Below are 9,551 nucleotides of genomic sequence, written 5' to 3' on the forward strand. Positions count from 1 at the left end.
GACCAACTGCCAAATAGATTGGCAATGTAACAAATAATCAACGATCATTAGTTTGTTTTCATTCATTTTTCCATTCAGGTGTCAGGTGGTGCGAAGTTTAAACTGCTTTGACAACAACAAGGTCACATTTAGTCCCAATTATTGCGACAATAGTAAATGGTATACCCTATACATGGCATTCAGATTTGTTTCTCTGAACCTATACGTTTAGAGAAGATTTCAATCGGTGAAGGTTGACCACTGCGGCACGAGAATATATTCTGACCGTTACATTAGCGCGGAGAACATACCATACTTTGAGCATTTTTCAACAAATGGATAGTCTCCAGTACTTTAAAATGTTAATCGACGACCCTGGGGCATTAAATATATTAATGTTTTATAATCACTAATTAATAATCACATTTTCACCGGGTCACCTGTCCAGGCGATAGTTATAAAAGTAGCTAATCATTTGACAACAAAATAACAGTATTAACTCAGCCGTTTGAGGCTTCAGGGGGGCTGGGGAACTGTTCACCATAACATGAAATAACTCAGATTGCATTTTCAAATAGTCTTATTACTGTTTATACTAGTTATATCATATATATTAGTATGAATATATTTGATAGTATTAATATGTAAAGAGGAATAGCTAAAGCTTTAAAGTGCTAATATAGGCTGTATTTACCAAACGGTTATTGCACCCGACGATGCTTGGTCAGCAGGTGTTTCTCCGGAGGAAACCAGCGAAGGCCATTTTTTGGACACTTGAACCGCTAGGTTGCTTGCTCATGAGATTTTCCACTGCTCGAAGATTGTATCTGAGTTTGTCTCCCAATTCAGCACTGAGTTCTCCGTTGAGAATCACGTTCGGATATGTTTCAGCTTCTCACGATGCAGAAGGGAAATCGAACGGGGGACCTGAAACCTAAATCCTGTATGTGCGGCTCAAAACGTGCATCTCTCGTACCATGACTGCCGCTAGCGAGGTAATATTAAAACATGAACCTGGCAATTTATTTTGAAAGATATTTAATTACGGCAAAGAGTTGCTCATTTATATTGAATAAACCTTTTTAGAGGAATTCAGACAACAACTGTCATTCACGACTGCAACAGGAAATCAGCTCGGGGCCGATTTACAATGTTCAACAATAATAGGCTAATAATAATAATACATTTTATTTAAAGGCGCCTTTCTTTGCACTCAAGGACGCCGCACAGTGAATTCATATGTTAAAAACAGCAAAACAAATAGCCTATATGCACTAAAACAAATACTATACAACAGCAAAACAAATACTATACAGCACCATGTACAACTGGGATTAAATAGGTCCTACTAATATTGTATTTATGGATTAACTACATATACTGTATTCTACATAAAATATGTTGATTATATATATAGCCTATATGTTGATTTTTTTTGCATGAGTGTTCTGCTCTCGGTTTTATATTAGGCCTGGCTACATTAACACGAATAGATTTTAGCCTACAACAAATAAAAAACACCTTGTGTCTCAAAGAATTTGCGATGGACACTTTTTTACTATTCTTTGAGTAAATCAGAGATGGGAAGTAACGAAGTAGGATACAAATACTTAGTTACTGTACTCAAGTAGATTTTTCAGATATTTTTACTTTACTATTTATTTTTTGGGCAACTTTTTGCTTTTACTCCTTACATTTTAACATGAATATCGGTACTTTCTACTCCTTACATTTTACAAAATTGTCTCGTTGCTGTAGTTTTGTAGCGGGTACTAAAGCTTGTATATCAGGTGTGATTGTGAGATGTCGGGAATAGCGCGGACACGCTCGACCGCAAACGCGAGGGGCCGCCGGCACGGAGAAAAGAAAAAGAGACTAGCTGTCCGGAGGTAATCCGCTGAGCTTGTGTGTGTGTGCGGCCTGAGAATGTAAGTACGTATAAAACTTACATCTGTTGGTAGGGGGGTCCACCTGGCTGGTTGATTCATAACGGAGACTGTTGAACGCCCCCTCACGTTGTATTTAGGTCCATTATTTACATGTCTGCAGTAGGCTCGTTACAATGCCAATTAAGATAACGTAATTAATGGTGGAGGTTTCTTGTTATATTACTCCTTACATATTGATCTTATGCTTGGGTCTGGTAAAGCTGTGGGAAATTCTATTCAGATATAGGGATCTGTGGGAAGAGATACTCAGGTATTTGTTAATTATTGTGCGAAATTGTCTAGGATATGTTATCATATTAGACACTGTGAAGAACTTATGCATAAGCTTAATGAAACAAGAAACTCATATCAGACGTTGAAGAAGGAGCAAAGTACTGTGCTTGGCACCAGGTCGTTGGGGGCGTTACTGGTGGAAAGAAATTAATTATTGAAGAGAAAAACGGAGGCAGGAAAGCCGAGTGCAACCCCGTGCTCACTCAAAAAATGGAGGGGAACACAAGGAATTCCCACAGGATAAACAAACCCCCAAACACACGCACAAACAACCCACACAGTACGTACACAGGAAGTCGCGCCCACCCAGCCAATAGAAAACAGTTGTATGGCGATTGACCGCTACTTGTGACGCTTTTAACAATAGGATCCTTAAAAGGCGGCTTTATAAAACCGGTTGCAGGCACTGTTACGGAGCCTGTTTGCTTGAAACCTCTGAGCTAGTCATGTTCCATTGAGACCCGTGCTGCACGTTTATGTATTGTCCGGAATGCACTGCTTGTTTTTATTAATAAATCGTTTTGGTATAATAGCAAAGCTAGAGGATTACTTAAGCTACTTGGTCCCGAAGTTGGACTCCTCAAAGGGAATTCGCCAACCAAATTTGGTTAGCATGAGGATGTGTTTTCGAGAGCGGTTAAACTAGGAATTACACGGAATCAGGATTAGAAGTTGTTTAACTCGGGCAGATTCAGGACAGTCACGGTATGACGGTGGGGACAAAGGGAGGCAAGGCATTGGTGTGCAAAGCCGGCGGAATGGTCAAGGGAGCTCTCGAAAAAGGGTTAGGCTGAAACCTGTTTCAGCAATTCAGAGTATTGTTATACATAGTATAAACCCAAATTCAGTGGATACAGTCCTTCGAGGTGAGTACATTGTATTGTAAAAAAAAAAAATAGATAGACTAAAAATATATTAACGTGTTTTCGGGGACATTGAACAATGTCATTTCTCGTTTTTTCTGTGACGATGAGAGTGGAGAGTGCGGAGTTGAGCATCCGTGGGATGCGTAGACGCTTTCCAATTTTTTTGTTGGAGGGTTCTGTGTGGGATGGTCGTTAACTTTCCAGGTCGATAGATCACGCGCGCAGTCTGTGTATATGATGGGGGAAGGTCCGGCGACACATAGCCAGCCAGCGTGTCAGCTTGTAGTGCCTCATCTCACCATAAGGTGGGCCCCACCGCGTGGAAGTGTTCTGTGAGTGTGGAGACATGAGACTGATCCGTGACGATACAGACGCTGCATTAATGCGTTGAAGAATGATGTTGGAAATTGACTGAGTTGATAAAATCATAGGTGATTCCAAAGTTTTTTTTGGGCGATGCTAAAGAATACGCGGTGAGATTGATAGACTTGTGCTTAGGCTGGTGAGTAATTACGTAATTTTAACCCTACATGCCGAGGGAAAACAGTCTACGCGCAGTACCGGGCCAGTGTCTCACCATTTTGAGTTCGTCGGTCCATAAGGCTGTTCATGCGGATGTAGGGAGTTTAGGATGTGAAAGTATAAAGATTGAAAGTAAAAGAAAGAGATGAGAGCAGAGATAAAATTGGATAGTTGGAGTGCAAGACATGTTATTGTGTGCGCACCGAGTAAAGCTCGTTGCAATTGACCAGTGTTAGGTCCGTGCGGTGGTGCTGCCTGTGGAAGAATCGACTATGGTTACAATATACATGTAAGAACATGACCGCAGACAATGTAGGCCCAGGGAAAAGATATGTGCTTTGTGAGAGTAATGGGTAGACGATTTTTCTTGATGGTGGTAGTAGAGCTATCCCCCAGCTAGCCTAGATGAAGAAGGGGAAGATGTAGTAAAATGGCTGAATGATACCCGGTGGACGGCATCAAGGGAAATTCCATTCTTGAGTTCGGTCAGATAATTGGCATACCATTTAACCACCAGTTTGAGAGAAGTTGTCAGGTGCTCTCGTCGGGATCAGCACCAACCTCATTCGTCGCGGTCTGTATACACCTCCCACAGTCCAGGGACTGGGTGGAGAGGGCCAACCAAACGTTGAACGACTACAGATCAGCCCAGGTTCTTGCCATTGAGAGCAGGACCCATTAAGTGTCTGGGTTTGTGAGGCCTTGCACCTGGCACTCATGGCCCCATGAGAGCTGAACAGGGAGAGACGCACCTTGCCCCCCACGAGACTCTTGACTGGCAGACCACATGCAGAGTTCCACCAATATCACACTGGGTGACTATGCCACTGTATTGGGAGTTAAAGAGACAAAGCGATGTCGGTAGAAATGTCTGCCTACATGAAATGGAATGAACACTACCTATTTCGGTTCACGCCCCTCTACTACCAGTGTGGAGCAAGGAAGCCAGCACCACCACTCAGACGAGAGGGCAGACCATTAAGGTAGGGAGACCTGGGTTCAGGTTTAAGGTCCACAAGAGGGAAAGTGGGCCCAATAACCCGCCATGTGTGGTGGATGGTGCCAAAGTGAAGGAGTTGTACTTATCACTCGGTCAGGTCAAATGGTTAAATCAGGGCACTTGGCACCAGGTCCTAGACACATTGTGCCCCAGCAGACCCTCAACACCGCATCTTAGCCGGCCACACAGTCTTTGCACTTCCCCCCCCAAAAACATGCAGCAATCAGCGCTGCTTCGGTCAGGTCCAGCCCGTCCTCCGTTGGCCCCAGCGGTTGACCCCAAGTAAAAGGAAATCGGGGCTGTTCTAGTGATTTTTTTCGCGCATGCCGTCGTGCCCCACTCACCACTGTTTGTCCGTCTGGGCACCCTCGGGGCCCGTGTGTAAAGGGGCGGGCTCTGATAATGCGTCGGGCAATAGAACTCGATAATTTACGGAGTGATATACTGCACTTGCGGCCCAATGCAAACTGAAATCTCATATTCCGTGCCAAATTGAGCAATAACTAATGAAATGTAGTATTGTAGTGTAAACATGCCGGCTCCTCGAGTCTTTGTACTGTCTCACTCGATGGGAGCAGCATTGCCACCTCGATCTATAAGGGACACTAGACTACAAGTGTAAGGATTATGACAGAGTAGGGGTGTATTACAACAAGGCGCCACGAATAGCTGTGACAGTCACGCAGTAAATCTTACAATAAGAATGCCATAATAATCCTCCGGTTGGCACACATGGAATTTAACTAGCAGTACCACGTCCATATGGGCGGTGTTGGCTCCTGTTAGAGCGGTTGCCTGCCCATCGGCGGAGCGTTGGCGGGTTTGATCTCGATTGCTCCCCTTCTTTGCATCTCGCTTGAGAACGCTCCTGTCCTTGAGCCAACGACATGTAGCGTCTCGCGACACCGAGTGACCCAGTTGCAGTAGCCGCCCATTGGCGTGCCGCCCCTGTCTTCTGCCTGTTTCTCTGCTGAGCCCCGGTGGCGCCTCTGTCCCGGCCCAGGCCCGGGCCCCCTGTGTCCCCCTCCCCGGGCCGGGTTGTGCTGTGCCCTCGGTGCCTGTTTCCTGTCGCTGTCCCCCGCGCTGACCAGCCCGTCCGTTGCGCCTGGGCCCGCCTCCTGCCCCGCTCTCTACGCTCCCCCCCGCACCCCGTTCCCTTCCCCACTCCCCCCCCCCCTGTCCCCCGCTGGCGGCCCCAGAGCGCGGTGTGGTGGGCAGCTGCTGCTGGCGCGAGTTTCCCGGCCCCCGGCGGGCTCTCTAGGATGTATCCCGGGTCGCGGGTCTCTCGTCGTCCCGCGCGCCCAGTCGGTCCTTCGCGCCGGCCGTGTGACTCCTGTCGCCTTCCCCTCTTGTTGACTCTCCCGTCTTTGCGTCCGCCGGACCGAGGTGTTCCCCGGTCGTCGATGCGCTTCTGGCTGGCTCGGGTCGCTCACCAGCCCTGTGCCCTTTTTGCGTCCTCCCCCCGCCCCCGTCCGCCACATCGCCCTCGCAAGTTAGTGCCTTTTCTGGCGGCACATCGCTGCCGGGCGCCTTCCCCTTACCTCTTCCTGCCTCCTTTTCGCTTGGGTCTCGTGGTTCGCTGTGTCCCATGGATTCTTTATGTCTTGTCTTGCTTTATTGTTGATGGTAGTGTCTGCCCCCTGAGATGCTGGATTCAACCTTCTCTATTCCTATTGCCTGTCCCTGTCGGCGTCCTCCGTGCGTCCTTGGGGCGGCTGCGCCTATTCCACTCGGCGACGCTCGCCGGGCGCACCGTGTCAGTGTTTCCGATCCTCCTGCAGGTGCTTTGAGACCTGACCTTTTTCGTCTTGGGCACATTCGGTTTCCCCCCCCCCCCCCCCCCCGCGCTCAACGTCCGTCCCCTCCATGTGGGCTCCCACTGCGTTCGCTTCCCACTTTCACCCTGCCCGTGGTCTTGCTGGAACCTTCCTTCGTTGCTGACCTCGCCCAGGTTTGCTCTTTCTCCGTTTTATGCCTCGCTACTCCTCTTGGGCGCCTCTTATTGTTCCCTACCGTTCACTGGTGCTCTGATGCTATGCTGGGCTGAAATTTGTCGGGTTATTGTTGTATCGGTCCTATCATACTCCTCCGCTGTCTGTTTGGCAGATTGTGTGGCCTTTTTCCCGACTTTTGGCCCCGTGCCATTTCTGCCCCTTTCTTCCTGCTTCCTCTGCCGCCCCTCTTGCAGTCCCGTTTTTTGACCTTACAGTCCTCGCTTCCCGCCTTCCTTTCCCGTCGACCTGTTGCCCAGGGCGGCCGGGCGCGCATCTGTTTTGTTTGTGTTCCCAGCGTACCTCGCGGCCCGCGGAAGTGTGGGTCCTTTTCCCGCCCCCGCCCCTCACCACCCGCCACCCCGTATCGCGGATGTGGTGTACGCTCCCCCCGCGTTGGTAGGCCCCCCCGTTCCCGCGCTTCCGGGTTTCCGCCGGAGCCCTTGCAGCTACGTGGCCGCGGTTTGATCCTACACTTCACCCAGTCTATGCGATCTGTTCTCAGATCTCTGGTCCGTTGAGCGGTACACCTTGTGATAGATTGCCATCCCTCGGTGCTCAAGTTGGGCTGACTGTTCCTCGGCCCCCAGGTCCCTCACAGCCCCCATTTGACCCCTGCTTCGTTCGATCCATTTTTGTCGTTGTGCCCTTCCCCATAGCCCCTCTTGGGCGGCCCCCCTGGCTTGTTTTGTTGCTCGAGTCCTCCAGTTTATGGGTTGAGTCACCGCTGCGTGGTCCTCCGGTCGTAGGCTGTTAGCGATCGGATTCTCTTCTGCTGTGGCTTTTGCTGTCTTTTTGTGTGATTCTTACCATGCGCTTTTCGGTGAAGCTAATTTGTTTGGGTGGTTGTTCTTTTGAGTTTTGACTATGTCCACCTGTCTCCCTATTGCGTTGATGTGGAAATATTTATTTGGGTGCTTGCTTTGTTCCTTTGTTGCACCTTTCTGTTTGTTTGTTCTTTTACGATCCAGACCGCAAGCGGTCCTTCATGGCTCCAACTTATTGCCTCCTAGGACTCGGACTTCCTGTAGGAGCTCTGCCTCCCACCGGGCTCGCACAAATCCCCAGTGTCCATCGCATTCCGCGATATCAACACCGACTCTACGATTTTGTTTCATTCTTTGTGCCGCCAACCCTCACCCCCTTAATGTCACCTGCCGCTTGGCAGATCCGTGCTCAACCCTAGTTTGTCGTTCGCCTGTTGGGAGGTTTGGTCTGCAGTTCAACCTAGCCCGCGGAGCCCGACATGTTCTTGGTGACCTGAGGACCTCCCCTAAATGCGTATTGATTTCAACGCACAGATTAAAGAGCTTTTGGAATGTTCTGTTTGGTGCCAACTAGCAGTTGCCTCGTTGTGTCAGAAACAGTCACTCTGCTCTTACCGCTGCGGCTCCGAGCCAACTGAGACCACGCAGACTCTATCCGCCCCCACCCTCCCAAGATCCTCAGGCCCCTACCCCAGCTCGCCCAGCTGTAAGGAGACCCCAATGGGTCCGGGTCGTCGGGTTTGTTGGAGTCTCTGTGTCCCACCAGTGCCTTGCCCTGTCGGCCCCAGCGGTGCGTAGACACGTCTTTTTGCATTCCTCCTTTCGGGCCCGCCCTCGGCTCAGTCGCTGCTGTGATGGACCCGACCGCCAGCGCACGGCGTGGGGTCCCCCTGCTCTGGTGGCCTGGCTCTTGGTGCCGCCGCGGTTGCCTGTATTGGTGGAGGGCTTCTGGCGGGGTCCCCCCTGTGACAACCGGCGCCCTTGCTCCATCATCCGCCGCCCCCCGAGCCGGTTGCTCTTCTTGGCCATGCTCCCGCCCCCCCGAGCCTAGCAGCGTGGCTTCCGCAGGCGAGAGGGGGGAGCCGAGCCGTACCTGGTTCTGGTCCGTTTCGGACCCTCGCCCCCAAGTGCCGGGCAGTTGTCCCTTACAGCCGCGCAATCTCCCACCCAAACCCCCCCCCCCCCTACACTACTGGCGCACCCAATCGTACTCCTGCCGAACCCACTCGGTCAAGTCCTGTCCACCCGCCAGTTTACCGGGGTCTCGGTTTTACGAGATCATGGTATCAGGTCTTGGGGTAGGGCCCCTTACACTTGGAGGCTCTTCTCCATTTTGTCACTATTCTGTGTGACACACTTCCATTCCTGTTATAGTTTCCCCCGCAACGCCTCGCGTTCCTCCACTAGGTGAACGACGCTGGACGTCTACACCCAACTCCTCCCATTTCAACTGCAGTAGTTCCCCTGCCCTGATTGGGTAGGCTCGTCCGATCGGTCTTGCCCCAGTCCTGTGATTCATGTCGCCCTTGATTATTCACCGGCTGCGTCACACACTTCGGTGGTCCATCTCACAGCGTGCGCTCACCCGGGGGAGTGTCCACTCCATGCCTTGTCCATTCCCCTTGTGCTTCTGCATAGCGATTTCCTAATAGGGCTGAGGGTGTGAGCAAGCCAGCTAGAGACACCAGCCTCCGCGCAAATGATCCTGAGCGTTAAGAACTGGATGTTATACACTTTGATGCAACACCTTCGACATTTGACACGCATTAGTTGCCCAGTCGATTACATCTAATTTCAATCGTTGGTGTTTTCCTAAATTAGGCTGGTGTAAACTTACACGACTTTTGCCTGTTCCCTGTTTCAAGTAATGTTAATTGCTCAGTTTCAAAACCCGTTACGCATTGTTCTCCTGTGTTCAATAGGAAGGATCGAAAAGGCTGGGCGCTGGAGAGGGGTTTCACACCTTGAGGCAGACAGATAACTCAATGCAGATCCACTAAGTATTAAGAGTGAATTTTATGTTCAGGCGGTCAATCAAAGAAATCAGTTAGCATTGTGGATGTTATCAAATGTTTCACTTGAAAGGCCTTTTTATTAGGAGTCATCTGTTTCTTTATTCTTTTGGTTTTGGTGTTTGGAGTAACTGTTGTGTCTGAATGACTTGATGCAAAGTCTGATTCCAGTCACCTTACGCCTTCAAATAA

The sequence above is a fragment of the Etheostoma spectabile genome, chromosome 19 (assembly GCF_008692095.1).
Source record: "Etheostoma spectabile isolate EspeVRDwgs_2016 chromosome 19, UIUC_Espe_1.0, whole genome shotgun sequence".
NCBI lineage: Eukaryota > Metazoa > Chordata > Actinopteri > Perciformes > Percidae > Etheostoma > Etheostoma spectabile.